We start from the raw sequence: 16,038 nt of genomic DNA, 5'->3' as shown, positions 1-16,038 counted from the left end.
ACACACCGGCGCCGTATACGTGAGTAAATTGTTTCGTTATTTTATTGATTATAAGAAATCAATATTCAAAACGACCCAATTCATTTTCCCGAAAATTTGGGAACACAATAATTTTATTCTTAGTATTACACTACATCTATCCCAACTGATATACGTGTCCTTGCAAAAATGTTGATGACGTCATCACAATTTTTTTTTAAATTCCCACTACAAAAATGTAATGAGAAAAAAAAACATAATAGGCATGCAGTCGTCAAGTTTCCGACAGCGAGGGAAGTACTGTCTAAACTCTTTAGACCAATTTTTTTTTAAACGTCACGTTGACAAAAGTAATTTGCAATATTATCAAACGAAATTAAAGCTTTTTTGTTAGAATCTTACTTCAGAAATGGGACAAAAGTGGAAAACGGTGATTTTGATTCATTTTTATGTGTATTAAAAATAGTGTCAATTTGACGTTTAATAAAAAAAAATAAATTACGACTAACGGCTTGTCGTGCATGGCCAACTTTCACTAATTACTTTTTCGATCTCACGATACAATATAGTGCTACAAATGTATATTTCTAATATACATACAAAATTTGACAACAATAGATGCAGCAGTTTCGAAGATTACGTGCCTAATACAGACACCAGACAAACAGACAGACGGCAACCGGAGACTAATTTTTTCGTACTCTAGGGGTCATGAAACGTCGAGAAAATATAAAAATGGACTCGATTATATACTTATTTAGCTTACGCTCGGGAAGTCATAGGTCTTCCATTTCCGTCTGTCTGTGTCGATTTTTATTAGACAGATTATTCTTCGAAATTACCAGACCGACTGTTCAAATTTTATACGTAATTTAAATTTAGGGACTTCGTGAAAATGCAATTAAATATTTTACAAAATACTGGTGGTTATGAATCCGCTTTGATTTAATTTTTTTTCTAGATATGATAATTTTCATTAAACAATATTTTTAATATTTTTTAATATTTCTAGTTGTAAAGATATTTTTTAAATGCCGGGTGACTATTAATCATTTAATAAAATCTTGTGTTGGCAATTCGGAATTATTGTCAACAATGTTAGTATATGTCAGTTCATTGTTGTAAATTTTAACATGAGCGCACCTCACAAACGCGTGGAGAAGATGACAGCTGCTGATTTGATGTCATAAATATAAATCTGGCATCATAAAATTTGAGATCAATTGCCAACCTGACAAAAAAATAGAAAAATTAATAGTCACTCGGTACTAATACGAAACATTTGAAACGTAGGCCATAGATAAGATAAAAAAGCTATGCATTTGAAAGGCCAGGATTCAACCTCCCACATCTCCATTTTTTATAGGCTTTTTTTATTCTCCTTTTTTTCATCGTTTGTTGGACTATCTTTTTTACACATTTTGCTTGTAGCTTTTTTGGCGACTTTTATGTGTCAATGTCATTCGTCCCATTCTTCTGCCGTCTTTTTTGCCCTTTACTACCCCTTTTTACTCGTTTTTTTCAATGTATTTTTCGTGGAATTTTTTGTCCTTATCTTTATTATTTATCGCTTTTTTGTAGTCTTTTTTTCTCTCCTGCTTTTTCCTCCCCTTTTTTAATTGTCCCTCTTTTTGTCGCCTTTGTGTGGTCTTTTTATGCTTTTTTTAATCGCATTTTTTTATTGCCCTTTTAATCACCTTTTTGACTCACTTTTTTGCCCCAGTTATCTCCATTTTTGTCGCTTTTTGTCTTTGCCTTCTATGTATCGTGTTTTTTTTGTTGTTTTTGTCATTTTTCTTATCGATTTTTTGCCGTTTTTGTAACCTTGTTAAAAAACTGATAAGGTCATTACAAAATTTTATTATTAAAAACTTTATTGGAATATACCCATAGGAAGGGTCTTTACCTGCTTTACAGAGTTTCTGTAAATGATTATAGAGTCGAAGTAGGTAATGAAAACGTGCCGCCTCTCAATTTTGAACTTTACTAAATGCCCAAGGACGAATAACAAATACCACACGCATCTGTATAACTGGTTGCCTAAATGCTTCATATCTTTGTCAAATATGTCTGCGAGTTTTACTCAAGTCGTCTCAAATCATTAACAACTTCCTCAGATATTGAACGTCTTCCAGGAGATTTCCCTGTGTTGACACTGCCAGTTCGAACAAATCTGTTGATTACATCTGTAATGTAAGCATCTAACAATGTTTCTTGAATTATTAAATCAAGGTATTTGGCTAGATATTCTTGCGTACAAGCGGTTACAGAATATACAAACTGTTCGTTTACCAGTGCCTCATTGCGATAACAAGACATAAGAATGAAAGTGTCTTGTTCAACAGAATAAATCATTTTCACGGTCTTCGCTTCCTAGCGCAAAAACAAAATTTTCGTACGTAAGCACCAAGAGCTTTGAAAACAACTGTTTTATTGTTCTGAATTTGGATAAACGAGAATTGCTGTAATTCCCACGTGAGAAACATTAAAATAATAAAAACGACGACTTCAAAATGACATGTTCCAAATGACACTAATGACAAGTGAGAACTGTCTTAATGGGGCAGAATTTCGGCGAAGCGGGATTTTTGAAATCCATGACCAACTACACCCTGTACAATCCACACTGCCGTTATTTTTAACTTGTGGAGGTTACCATAAACATCGCAAAATCAAATTTTGCAATTTTTCTAAAAAACTGGCTTTCTTAGATTGTACTTCAGGGACGAGCGAAGTTTTGTCTAAAAAACTATAAACCTTTTTTTCTTCTTTTCAAGTTTTTCACAATTAAATATTTTGTTTGTACCGTGTTTATGAATTAGTATTACATTTGGTTATTTTTTCAATTTTTTAATTAACTTAATTGAATTACTTAAATTTAACAAGTCTTGTACTTGTGGTTTATGAATCCGCCTTAATTTTTTATCCTAAGCATCCAGGTTTTCCCAAACAAGATCCAAATTATACCACAACCATTTATACAGGGTGTTAACTAAACACGTGGCAAAAATTCAGGACCCTGTTCCTTGACTTAACTGTTCCTTGACTTATTTCAAGATTTTTTAAAATTTTAGTCGGAAAAACGCGGGCGTAAAATTAAAGCAAAACTACTCAATCCCCAGACTTATCTCCCCTAAATTTTTATTTACGAACCAATTTGAAAGCATCAGTGTACACTACTCCATTGGAAAATGAAGAAGATTTGAGAAATCCAATAATTGAAGGATGCAATGCAAAAGGAAACAATCCTGGTCGTAATCATTTTAAATAGTTTTTGGAGCTCCTGTCAAAAATATCTTAAAATAACCTAAGAAATAACCCCCTGATTTTTTGCCGCATGTTTAGTAAACACCGTGTATATTAAAGAAACACAATGGATGGGCCCTATGACTCAGTTGGTTAGAGGGTTGTGGTAATAACGCCAAGACGGTAACTCTGATCCGGTCACCGGATTTGATCCTCTTTATTTTTTCGTACACTGTTTTCTGTATGTATAATAAAATTACTCATTTGAGGCCTCAGCTGACAGGGTTGTGTCCGAATCCATTCGTTTTCTTTCCTTTTGCATTTATAACTAACTATAATGTACTTACTAGTCTTGAAGACGCATTTACATATTTAACTCACCCATTTAAAAAAATGTATTATTTCATAAAAGGCCAGCAACATTAATGTTAATCAGTAGAGAAGTCCATGCTTCCTAGTAATAAGTGATAAATGATCCATGAACGTTTTAAAGACCATTAGACGAAACTCATGACTGTGAACAAATGCATCACATAAATACAAAACGAAATAACTTTCCTAAACAAAAGCAGATTAACCCAATCTGTTTTGTACTTCTCCTCTTTATTTCGAGCCTGTTCCGGATTACAATCAGAGTGTTTGTCGTCACGGATTAAAGTAAGAAAATGGCAATTAACTACTTTGTTGTGAAAAGAGCTCCGGTAAATTGAGAAAAACATATTTATAAGTAGGACCTTGAACTTCAGCCGGTTCTGCAAATTAAGAGCCCGTACATTGCCTTCTGTTATAAGGTCAATAAATAGTCTTACCTTTTTCTGACATGGTAATGTCGTCTCACGAACGCTGATGATTAATAGCCGAAAACTTTATAATCCCTCTTTATCATAACGACAAAACTCACCTAATATAGAGAGAGCACACGACGACATGACGAAGGAAAGAAGTGCAAAAACGTGTTGTTCGTTCATTTTAACCTTGATTTTGGGAGGTTCATTTAGGGTCGATCCAATTTTCTACCTGTCCTTGTGTTATTAAGATCTTTCTTAGAATCGCTTGTTTTTGGTGTCACTTGTGTGTTTTTTTTCTGGGTGTAATCTTGTTTATTAAGATTCTCCTCACTTTCCCTTTCTTTCGCAGATGGTGGATCGGCGTAGGCGATTGGTTACATCTTGATCACTGGATCTGACCATATGTAGTATAAATAAACAAAATTCTTTACCATGAATTCCTCAACACGGTTTAGAGGAATTCTGAGTTGCTTTAAAGTTGTGGGGGTTTTATAAATGATGTGACGTTCAGGTTAATTAAGCAATTTAAATTGTTTCAAAATATTAGTTTAGTACTAAAGTACGTCAACATGAACATAAATTAAGTGAGTCTGGCAACCGTGATGACTCTCTCTTGTTAGACAAAATTATGTAGCCAAATTATTTCTAGATGTATGATTTAGTTGTATTTTAAAATGCAGTGTTATTATTACTAAAAATGAAATTTCATTAAATATTTTAATCGAGAGTTGGTTTAGTGTTTATGATTAAACTTTGACATTGAATAATAATAGAATTTTCATATAAGAAATGTTGTTAATGTTATTGTTGCATTGACCTACATTGGGTAATACTTTGAAATACTTGTGGTTTAAGAAAAATTGCTTTATTTGGGTGCTAAAACATGAAGCTTTTTTACACATTTTTATTACAAAAGATACAAATATCGCTGTTCGATAATAGGTGTTCTACTTTAGTTGATAAATCTGATCAGATACACCAAGATATTTTGTTGTGCGTCACTTTATTCAAATTGAAAACTCCTTCCATGCAACTGAGTTAAATGGGGATTATGTCTTTTCAAAGTTTGTGCAAATCTATCCGATTTGAGCGGTCTGACAACAATAATTCGAGTAAGTTTTCTCTAGAAACACGATTAAGTTGACAGATGTGTCTCGAGAGATATTTCCAGCGTGGCGTGTAATTTGTCTTCGGTCTTCTAATAATATGGACGTACCGTAAGCATTTTTCCGGGGTCGTCCAAGTAATAGCACAAAAGACATTCTCTTCCCAATGCTCAATATAATAAAGCGAATAATCTTCTGGCTAGAGACAAAAGCGTATCTCCTACCGATCTTGCTTGTTGTTCTGGATTGTATTGTTTTATACATATTTTCTTAAATTAAAAGTTGTAGAAAAGATTCGCTTTATACCTCCGAAAAAGCGCAGAACTATTTAATAGACAGATTCGCTAGCTCTGGAATTTCATTAAAAAAAATAACAATAAATAATTCCTTCAAAGATTACATAATTAGAAAAATGCTTCTTACACCATGTGATTTTTTAAATTTCTGCTCTAGTTGGCCAAGACGCGTACGTCAGCAGTGAAATTGACGTAATCGTCATGACCAACTAAAGCCGAAATTGAAAAAATAACCCCATCGAACTATGGTCCTATTAAACACAATAACAAATTGTTTGTAAACTTAGATTTATTTAAAGTTTAATCTGAATGACCAACTATAAGCTTTATAATATTTGGAATATTTGTATTAGGTAGCAAATTGTTGCTCCATTTTCATACGATATGATAAAAAAAGTCGTCTAATCGGCCATGAAATTTACTTTTAAACTAATGATTGACATTGCAGTTATTTGACCGTAACTGTGAAACTGAACAAGATTAAATTTCAAAGGTTGCTACACTTTTTTTTTAATCATATGATATAATTACACTTTGATAGGTATACATTATGCAAAAGCATTTTTTTCAAGCGAGTTACGCACTTCAGTCTCGCCTAAAATTTGTCAATTGATCTCCTTTAAAACTATAACTTCTTGATTTGGAAAAGATTAAACAAGAATTTTACCTTTGTATATACATATTATGTTAAACTACGGATGACATTTCTGGATAAGAAGATTTGGAGTATAATAAGATTTCAACAATATTTAAAGTCCAATTTAAGATTCGAGACTATAAGATTCGACATAACATTTTTTGAGATATCAAGAATTCAAAGTGGCGGCTGGTCCATGGGGTCAATTGGTCAATAACACGCCCAAAAATAAAAACCATACTCATTCGCGGTTCGTTGGGTCAGTTATAAATATTGACCTCATGCAGAGTATATTTCCTTTGAATAGAAGTGAAATAAATTTATAGCAAAATTCGTTTAAAGTAGACAGAATCAAACATAGTCCCATAAGAAGCAACAAGGTCAATGATCACGTTTCACCGAAGATTAACGAAATGCGTTCGGCAATCACAACTGCTTTTCTAGTAGTTACAGGTGCAGTACGATTTTTACAACGGATGAACGAGTTCCATTCTTTTTCATATATTTCGTTAATTACGAACTCGATATGTTATCGGTAATTCAAGAAATAGTATGTCTTAAAGCTGAAAATAAGTTAAACTTTGAGAAATGGATAGAATCGTATTTACAAATTGTGTGATTGGTTATAAAGGTGTAGTGAGAGAAATGCTTTTTTTTATTTTGCCTGCAATTTGCTTTCAGGTGAGTCCATGGTAATTTCACAGTCCTTTTTGAACAATAACTTTCAGAAAGTCCCTTGGAGTGTGTTGTTAGATTCAAATATTTCGTATTCTAATAAGTCTAACAAGACTGAAATTTGAAAAAGTCGTCAAGTTGATCTTGATTTTTTGTGATCATTGTGAAGTATGTCATCAAGAAACCCATTTAAACGATGACAGCTGACAACGCCGAAATGTCAACTATACACCACATTTATAAATACTATGTATTTATAAAACCTAAACTTGATGACTTTTTCAACTGAACACTCGTTATCGAAGTGTCGTATATCATTGTAACCGCAATTTAACGATATCTCAAAATTCGTTAATAAAATATACTTTGCAATTCAGAACAATATAGGTTTGCGTCGCGACGCGGACGCATAAATTAAGCGTTCCTTTTCGAGCTAAAACCAACGGCGTTTACAGAATTTCAATACCTCTATCTGTTCTCAAGATATAACGATGCGTAATTTAACAAGGATAACCTACATATATACTTATGTACCTGTATATATTAATAAATATATATAATTAGGCGGCTAGTAGAGTAACCTACGAGCCTCCACTGGGTAGAGAGAAAAATAGGAAAACACACATTCTCTTGGCTATTTTTTGATTATATCTAACAATGTATAGCAGATTAAAAAACAGTATTGTTGAACTTTCGAGGTCAAGATGGTTATTGTTGTGAACAATAGCCCCACAAACGTTAGCTAGAATTTAAGAAAAACAACAAACCCAAACCTACTTGGTTTATTTATTAAACGTATTTCCTACTGTTTTAGCGTTTTACCATCTACACAATATTCCTGAAATACATATAAAATGCCCTAACAAACAATCTTGCAGTCTAATAAAATCGGCAAGAGGCAGACAACAACGAAAGATTTATGGAAACAGAAGACCTATCTTTTTAAACCGTACGCGTTATGAAACGTCAAAAAAATTAGCCATTTATCGGATCGACGCTATTGCAGTATGTAGTTCCCTGGGTTACCCTTAAGAAATAAAAATATGAATGACTTGTTAACACATATTTAACAAATACAAGCAAATCTTGCTGATTTTTGTCAGTCGAATAAAACATTTTTTGTTTTACATGTGCGAATGTTTTTATAATTTTTTTCTGATTTTAGATTTCAGACCTTCACCAAGAATTCATTGACGTCATTTCAAAGTTTTGCAAAGAACATCCTGGTTAAATTTTATAAAATAACAGTTCTATACCAGCCGTTTATGAATCCGTCTTATTGACATTTTTTATCTGCGTTATTTTACTACATACTACATTTACTTTGTTGCTCTTCCTTTTACACATGCGCTAATAAAATACCGGGTGTATGGAAAATGGCGGATTAACTCTTCAGTAAACTAGATTAAATTAAATTAAATTCTAAATTAGATTTCGCAATGTTTGTTTTGTGATAACCTCTATAAAATGAAAAGCAGTGGCATAAATAACAAGCTCCGTGGGGGCGTAAATTGCACAAGTACGAACAAAGTAAAATATATTTAAAGCAGATAACAAAGGGAAAAAATGTCCTCTCAGCAATAACAACAAGCTTTAACTTCAAGTGTTTGTTTATAAATCGAAAAAATGTCACGTAGAAATTGTTTGATTTTAATAAGTTTGTCGCCTTAAAACAGGGGACCAAAATTATTAATTAAACGTGCGTACTCTACCCTTTTCGAGAAAATATGGTGACCGGTCATAAACATAAATAATACACAGTGCGAGAGAAAAAGAGACATTCTGAGTTAGTGGTAAAATGTTATTATACTGTGTTAATTTTTTTGCTGATCATTTGGCCGTGTAGGAAAAAACTCAAAGCGGATTCGTACACCACAAGTATAGGAGTATATTGTTGTATAACATTTACATAATTTGAAAATAGAATTCCTCGAAATGACGTTATCAAATTGTTGGTGGGGATGATTAACCAAATTTTGGTTAGCGTTTTACCATGTATATGATATTCCTAATATACATATCAAATTTGGCAACAATAGGTCCAGTAGTTTCGGAAGTTACGCGTCTAATAAAAATCGACACAGACGACAGACAGACAGACAAACAGACAGATAGACAGACGGACAGACGGAAACAGGAGACTACTTTTTTCGTGCTCTAGGGGTCATGAACGTTGAAAAAACAAAAAAGTGGTCATTCGTCCGATGGACTCGATTACTAAATTTCCTTAGCTTACGCTCAGAAAGTAAAAAATACAGATTTGTTTTTAAAGTACATATATTTTATTTATGGCAAAAGAATGTCATCTGTCTTGTCGTTTTTGTTAAATATAATTAATCCCTCACTTCTTTCTCGAATTCGTTTAATATTTTACGAAAACATTTTACCTGTTACAGGAAAAGGCTCGATTGTTGAAATAATTATTTCCATAGCAATAATATCTTATTAATTATCTAAAGAGGTGACGAAATTAGGTCATCTAACAAAATTTTAACACTCGTTTCTTTTATTTCTTCCTGTATGCAAGAGATTTTTGAACATTTTGGTTTTCAGAACATCGTTGGGTTTGTGTAAGTTGGGCTGAAAATAAAATAAATAAAATTAAAAAAATGTAAAAGTGCATCAACAAGTTCGAATGGCGTAGGCGATTATAGACATTACCTTAAAGAATATAAATATCGTAACGTCTTTCCTTCCTCCGGTTTGTCCGCCTCTTGCGGCACCCCACAGTCTCCAGTCGAATCCGGCGATCCCGCATCAAATTCAGTTTGCGGAGTTCCCATCTTAATAAATGAGAGCAATTTGTATCAGCGGCAAGGAGGCATAATGCTCCTAGTCCGGAACATCTGCGGCTCCGGTTCTTCCGTCGGTGTCGTGCGTACGTAAACGTAAAACTCGTCGGTGGCCGGTAGATTCTGGCATTGTAATGAGATCCGCAGCCGCGGGTTGCGCGCGCGCCCCCTGGCGGCTCGGCCTTCGCTCGCACAACACAGGAACCAGAACCAGATCACTTGAAGTCGTTCACTTGGTCGTTGCGGTTCGACGTCACCCCGTTTTCGTTCGAAGTGTGCACCTCACGTGGCAACGCAGCGACACCATCCAGCATCCGCGACATCGCAAGTGCCATGGAATACCTGCAGTATTGTGTCTCAGTGCTCTAGCGCAAGTGAAGTACTTGGTGCGCGAGTGCAGTACTCGTGGTTCCTGCTGCCGCAGCCTCCCGCGCTCTGTATGAGATCCTGCAGCGGTTGACGCGCCCGCCTTCTTCGCCGGTAAGTCCACAGGTGCCACATGCTGCTCCTGCTCGATCGATGCCGACTGTCCCGTCCGTGGCCCGCCACAGGCTCCTGCTGCTCCTGCGATCGATGCCGCCGGCGCTTCCCCGAGGGGTCCGCGCGCTCCTGCAGAATCCACCGCTTTGTTACCCTGTCGGTCCACCGATTTTGTTTCTCCTGCGATCGATGCCGCCGGCGCTTTCCCACGCAATTTCCCGAGGTGTCCATGTGCCGTCCACGGCCTCCTGCTGCCTTCATTGTCTTCTGCTGGCCGTTCTTTCGATCGATGCCGCGGTTTCCTGGGGCGTGTGACCGTGCTTTGTTTTTCTTCGCGGAAGCTCCTGCTCCTGCTGTTCCCTACGATCGATGCCGCTTGCCCCGGCCATAAAACGAATCCTTTTACTTTCGAACGGTCGTGACTTTGATTCGGTGTATGGTGGTGTGTGATCGCCGCGGGTTATTAACCCAACCGCACGGACATTCTTGACATTGCAGGAGAGGTACCAGTTCTGGTCTGGCCGCAGCAGACGGGGTCGGCGGGTCTGCGATGCGAAAGCGCTCGACGAAGACGGATTTATACAAATAAGCTTGAGTGTGTCGGAGGGTCGGAACGACGGGAGATACCACTAACGTTTTGTTTATGTTAATTGTTGAGCTGGTAGAAGACAAAAACTGGTCTATTGAAACCGCGATGGGAAGAGTTGAGGATGTTACAGGCACGTACAGTGCGGTAGCAACCAAAACAACGCCAATTAGGAAATACCGAATAATCTTTAGTTCATTAACATCGGGTTTCTTTCTAGCGTAAATTACTGGTTCAATGTTGATCGCGAGGTCAACATGAAAAACTGTAACAAACGACAAACGAAAGACAAGGCGTTTTTAGGGTGTCCTCTTTACAAAAAAATCACTGAAAAGGAATTTTTTAATTACTGGACCTTTTTAATCCTTGTTCCTTTGTGTTACAACTAACAATGTATTACACGAAACGTAAGCCGAATTTTCTAACTCAAACATAATCTCACTTATTGAATATTCACAGACGTAAATATGTATTATTAACATTGTCTAACGTCTGTGTATACTAAATTCAACCGATAAGTGGCAAGTCAGTTCCTATCAATGTCATCTTTTGGCATTGCATTTTACGATGACAGTCTCAACAACCGAGACGATTTTGCATCCAAAGTATTCCAAAGACGGCGAGATTATAAATTTTCTTCGTCGGACGATACTGTTTGAGATTAAAATTTATGAGTCTTGCATGCAAGATAAGCATTGGGACGTAAAATTTCAATTATGTTTACAGTAGCATTCCGCGATTGAAGCGAAATTGCTTAGTCAGTACACAACACATCTGTGAAATTGAATTTTTTTTTAACTTCACCGATAGCATGATTATCAACATGGAGTAGAACGGCGGGGCACAAGAATTTAATATAACAAAGACTTGGTTAATATGATGCAAATTAGTCATCCGGGCAGCACAAACAAGAGATTTCAGGAAAGAAAAATGGCAAAATCTACATCTCGTCATCGTTTTTCATTAGCCTTACAAAAAACCAAAAATTTTTAGAATGCATTTGGTTCATGAAATTGACTGGGAGGTCAAGCTGTGCGTGGCACTAGAATCTATAAATGCAGACTTGATGGCACGTGTCATCTGGAGGTATTAATTACAATAGACAAAGTAGAAATGCAGTTGTCAATAATTGACACCACAAAGCCATCAAATGTCCAACTATAGAAGATACTAGAACACACTAGACTCCCCTGTACTGATAAATTCTTGGTAACATATTTGAAAAGCTGAATTTTTGAAAAACTGAACCACTCTGAAGTGAAATAGAAAATGTTATCAAAAAATACCCTACTATGTCAAGCATTCTCATGTGATGTCCAAACATGCAAAGCCACTTTTCCACAAGAGCAGTCGCTAGCAAAAACAACGGTAAAATCCGTTTCGTTCCGAAGAGCTGTCAGTAATGTTGACCATCCAACACCGAGTGTCGTAACAATCATTAAGGCTGCTGTCGATGCCATGTAAATTTTATTTCATCTAGCCTGTCCCCGAATTTTCTGGTAATCGAATAGTTCGATGACTTTGTAATAATAAATTATTTTGTCTAAATATTTGTAAATGTTGTTAAATGTAAAAATGAACACAAATAACAGACATTTGAAAACATGTGCTAATTACAAAATCCTATGTGATTTTTTCTTTTCGTCAAAATTTACTCCTTTTTGGCTAACTTACTACGAAGCTGATTACACGTTTATTACAAGAAAGAACAAAGGACGCTCTTGGATAATAGATGAATAAAATAAATGCATTTTATGAGAAGATTAACACTTTGAACAGTTACATAAGAACATTATTATTAAAAAAATTAGCACCTTTAACGTTTTACATCCGCATATATGATATCAGGTCTAATAAAGTTAATGCATCAGATAATAAATGTTGGTATTAAAGGATATACACAGTAGATCGTCTTGGATTGACTCTCGAAGATCAAAATCTATCTTTAAAATTCAGTAGGGGAACTAGGGGCTTGTTGTAACACGGGTAAGTTGTAACACTAAATTTTTACCCACAATTTATTTAAACTCTTTAACGTCAGATATTTTACTGAATTTAATTCTTGCACCATAAGACATCATGTCATCACAACCACTGTTCCTTGAGCCAGCGCAGTAAGTGGATGTGTGCACGTGTTTCGTTTTAGCCAAGTAATGTAAAATATTGCTTTAGTAAAATTTGGTTTTTCGTATCAGTTATTAATTAATTTAAAACTTTTAGTTTTGCATGTAGCTCAAAAATTACTCAGCTTTGATATTCCTTACACATTTTGACGCTAAGCCACATAATTTTGTCGAAATGTAATTAAATGTAGAAAATTGTGCTACGGGGCATGTTGTAACAATAGCTTTGGGGCAAGTTGTAACATGTTACAACTTATCCCAAATTCACTTCTACAAATCTCGTACCTAGCATACGAAAAGCGAGCCAAAATTTTGACCTATGCCATATATCGCTTTCCAGATATATTAAGAAAAAGGGAGACAACACTCAAATTTTTAATGTTAACTCTTTTTCTAAAAGTTTATTTCAGTTTTACTGAAAAAAAAAATGTATATAATGAAGTGTTGTGTTGATTTTTGAAAAATAAAGTCTAAATATGTATCAACATCAGCTTTATTTTTACTGGTACTACCAGTCTCATGGCTGTTACAACTAGCCCCAACCACGGGGCAAGTTGTAACAATGCACTTTTTAAAAAAAAATGCCTGGTGTGAAGTGAAGATGAACAATTTTGACCTTCTGCCTGTTCAGTCCAATAGGGGAATAGTTAGACTACCGATAGATACATTTATAATGGTCAAACATCTAATAGATACCAAATTATATTCGATTTCCTAAAAACTGTTACAACAAGCCCCTCGTTCCCCTACCTCAATTATTTATGGAAATTGCGATATGCGGTTATCACCAGTGTTTTCGGCTTACAAAACAATAAATACTACCATAAACAACTTTTTCGTCGGTAATGACAATGAGATACGGTGAAAGCAGCTTTAATGTGGGCTTCGTTTAAAGATGATAATCAATTATTTTTAAAAAACCTATGGTACGATACATAAAGACTACTGTGGACAGGCTATATTTGATATTACTTACATTCTGAAAATTCGTCGAAAACCCCATAAGAGCTAAACGTTGAGACTGGCCTTAAATTTCACCTGAAGTCATGTGATAAACTAGCTAAAAAAACGTGTGGCTTAAATCTTCTGTTAAGCCTTTAATTTTGGTAGAAGCCTCTCCTGAAATGTGGAGGCGTATAGAAACAACTGAAAGTGTTACCCTGGTTTAATTTCTTGAAAACCCGAGCGTTCCAAATCTCTGGTGAGCCATTAGTGTGAGTAGTCTATCTCAAAATTAACAAATTCCGACATTGAAAGATTAAAAAGTGGTTCCTAAAGAAGCAATTAAAGAGTGACAATAACAATATCTTAAAACCAGTTCAACGAAACCCGCTATTGTTAAAACTGAAGAATATTACAAAATAAAAATGAAAACATATTCTTCATGTAGTTTTTATGCAGCTCGATCTTTTGAAATGACTAGTCAAAAAGGAGGACCGTTCCAGATAAACATGGCCTGCTCCAGTTTTAAAAATTAAGGACCACTTCATAATCAGTTTAAAGATCCTTTAGAAGTTAAAATGAGTTTTTACCTTAGGGACACATTTCGTAACAAATTTAGAAAAAACCTTGCGTGTATGATGAAAATCAAGATAAATAATTCAGTGTTTTTTATTGGGTTGTTTCATTTTCAGTTGGTAGCCCTGTTGTAAAACAAAATAGAAAGAAAATTATTATTGACCAAAAAATTTGGCAACTATCTGTTAATCGAAGAATTCGCGAGTGTAATTAATATTGAATAAATAAATCGAAACTGTGTTGTTCCTGTTGGAAAAGATAATTTTGCAGCAACCTAATAAGTGAAAAAAAAAACGAAATACGAATGCTCTGCCATCTGGCGCTGTACATGATGCAGTAAGTTACATTATTTTTACCCATAAAACTAAATTTAATACAAATAGAATAAAATCATCTTCTTTAAGCGTCGGTACACCTGTTTCAACCCACTGAAGGTCACCATTGGGCTGTTTTTGTATTGTATTTATTTCTGGGCATCCAACGTCAATTGTTGGCCTCGAACTGGCCACAACACGTGAGACTAAAAAAAAATTTAAAATTTACGGACTTCCCTGTTGTGCATTCAGCACTTCATTTTCGAGAACAAATTTGTTACAAGTGGACATACAATACTCCAGGTGGTCAAACTTCATACGAATAAACCTGTCTTGTATGTGATACCTGCCAGAACTCCGGCCAAAGTGTAAACCATCCGTCACTGTACTCTGCACTCAGCTCCCTTAACAAAGAATTTAGTAAATACTGTCATTTTTCTTTATCTTAATTGAGCCAGCAACTGGCGCGACTCAGAGATGTATAGGCGTCATCATTCAAACAATTTGTAAGCAGTTCACTTGAAATAACACCTCGGTGCTGATATCGATTTTTAATTGTACAGGGTGAGTCAGCTATTTATAACTAACGGTTTGCCTTATCTTTAAAAAATCGCCATTGACCACTCGTGTGTTGAAATTCCGAATAAACCAGACGACAAGGAAAATTAAAAGTTACGACTCGCGCTTTTGATCGTGCCGGTCTTTGTCATTTTGTTGTTACAACATGTGGCATGTCAATTTTAGGACGACTATAAATTGCACGTTGTGTTTGTTCACAACTGTCTCCCAGTACTTACAAAAAATCACAGTTGAACTGTCAAGGTGTTTGAATAGACGAAGTGGATTGTAAACAGTCTGTTTTTGGAAAGTTTTTGTTTTTTGTACACTAGATAATGAGTTGTTTGTGTAACTAGAACATAAAGCGATTCCTGGGCGCACGCGAATGAAGGAAGGCGTTTTGGCGAGCCGATGGCCGAGTTACTTGATTTTAACAAATAATTGCGTAATATATTTTGATTCGAGAAAGTTACTTAAAAAAATGTTTTCTGTTGCAGATTTTGTTTATGTAACTTGTATTCTACATACACATTTCGGTGAATGCATTTGTCTTGTGTCAGTCTAGAAATTCCAGATATTCTTAAAATGGTAAATTATTGTCTATTTTATAAATAAATCAGCAGATAAATTTAGCGTTGTTTTTTTAGCTCCACCCACACAAAGTTAACAGTTCAAATTTTTGTTCGTGTTAAAATGACTGATAATAAACACAAGGTAATTTTTTATTTTTATCACCCATATGCAAAAAAAAATGATAAATGTTTAGTGTGTATCTAATTTGTTTGTGTTTTTAAAAGATATAATTTAATAATAGTTAATAGTTACTAATACGGAATGACGTCATATGTCACTTTTAAGTCGAAATTTATTTGGCTGAAGAACAAGATCAAGATCATGTAGGCCGGTTAAATAAAACCGGCCATGATTCTTACAGTTCATG

At 35.1% G+C, this 16,038-nt stretch overlaps 1 protein-coding gene and 1 long non-coding RNA gene across 3 annotated transcripts in view; one reads left to right on the top strand and one right to left on the bottom strand.

Moving 5' to 3' along the window:
* Positions 1 to 3,809: 3,809 nt before the first annotated feature.
* On the bottom strand, positions 3,810 to 4,277 carry LOC135126601 (uncharacterized). The gene is made up of 3 exons (XR_010280079.1): positions 4,127 to 4,277; positions 4,035 to 4,068; positions 3,810 to 3,977 (listed from the first exon to the last, which is right to left on the bottom strand). It is a non-coding gene; the product is annotated as an uncharacterized LOC135126601 (long non-coding RNA).
* A 5,464-nt stretch (positions 4,278 to 9,741) lies between these two features.
* The window catches only part of LOC135127070 (RNA-binding protein Musashi homolog 2), a 189,110-nt gene continuing 182,813 nt past the window's right edge, over positions 9,742 to 16,038 (top strand). The window contains exon 1 of one of the 2 annotated variants that reach the window (XM_064053384.1): positions 9,742 to 9,999. The gene's annotated coding sequence lies outside the window, so the exon portion shown is untranslated. The remainder of the gene's footprint in view (positions 10,000 to 16,038) is intronic. The other variant, XM_064053383.1, reaches the window with a different exon arrangement.

This window comes from Zophobas morio, unplaced genomic scaffold (genome assembly GCF_036711695.1).
Source record: "Zophobas morio isolate AGI-343-1 ecotype UQ-CSIRO unplaced genomic scaffold, CSIRO_AGI_Zmor_V1 ptg000011l, whole genome shotgun sequence".
NCBI classification, from domain to species: Eukaryota; Metazoa; Arthropoda; class Insecta; order Coleoptera; family Tenebrionidae; genus Zophobas; species Zophobas morio.
This window is presented reverse-complemented; position numbering and strand designations above follow the sequence as displayed.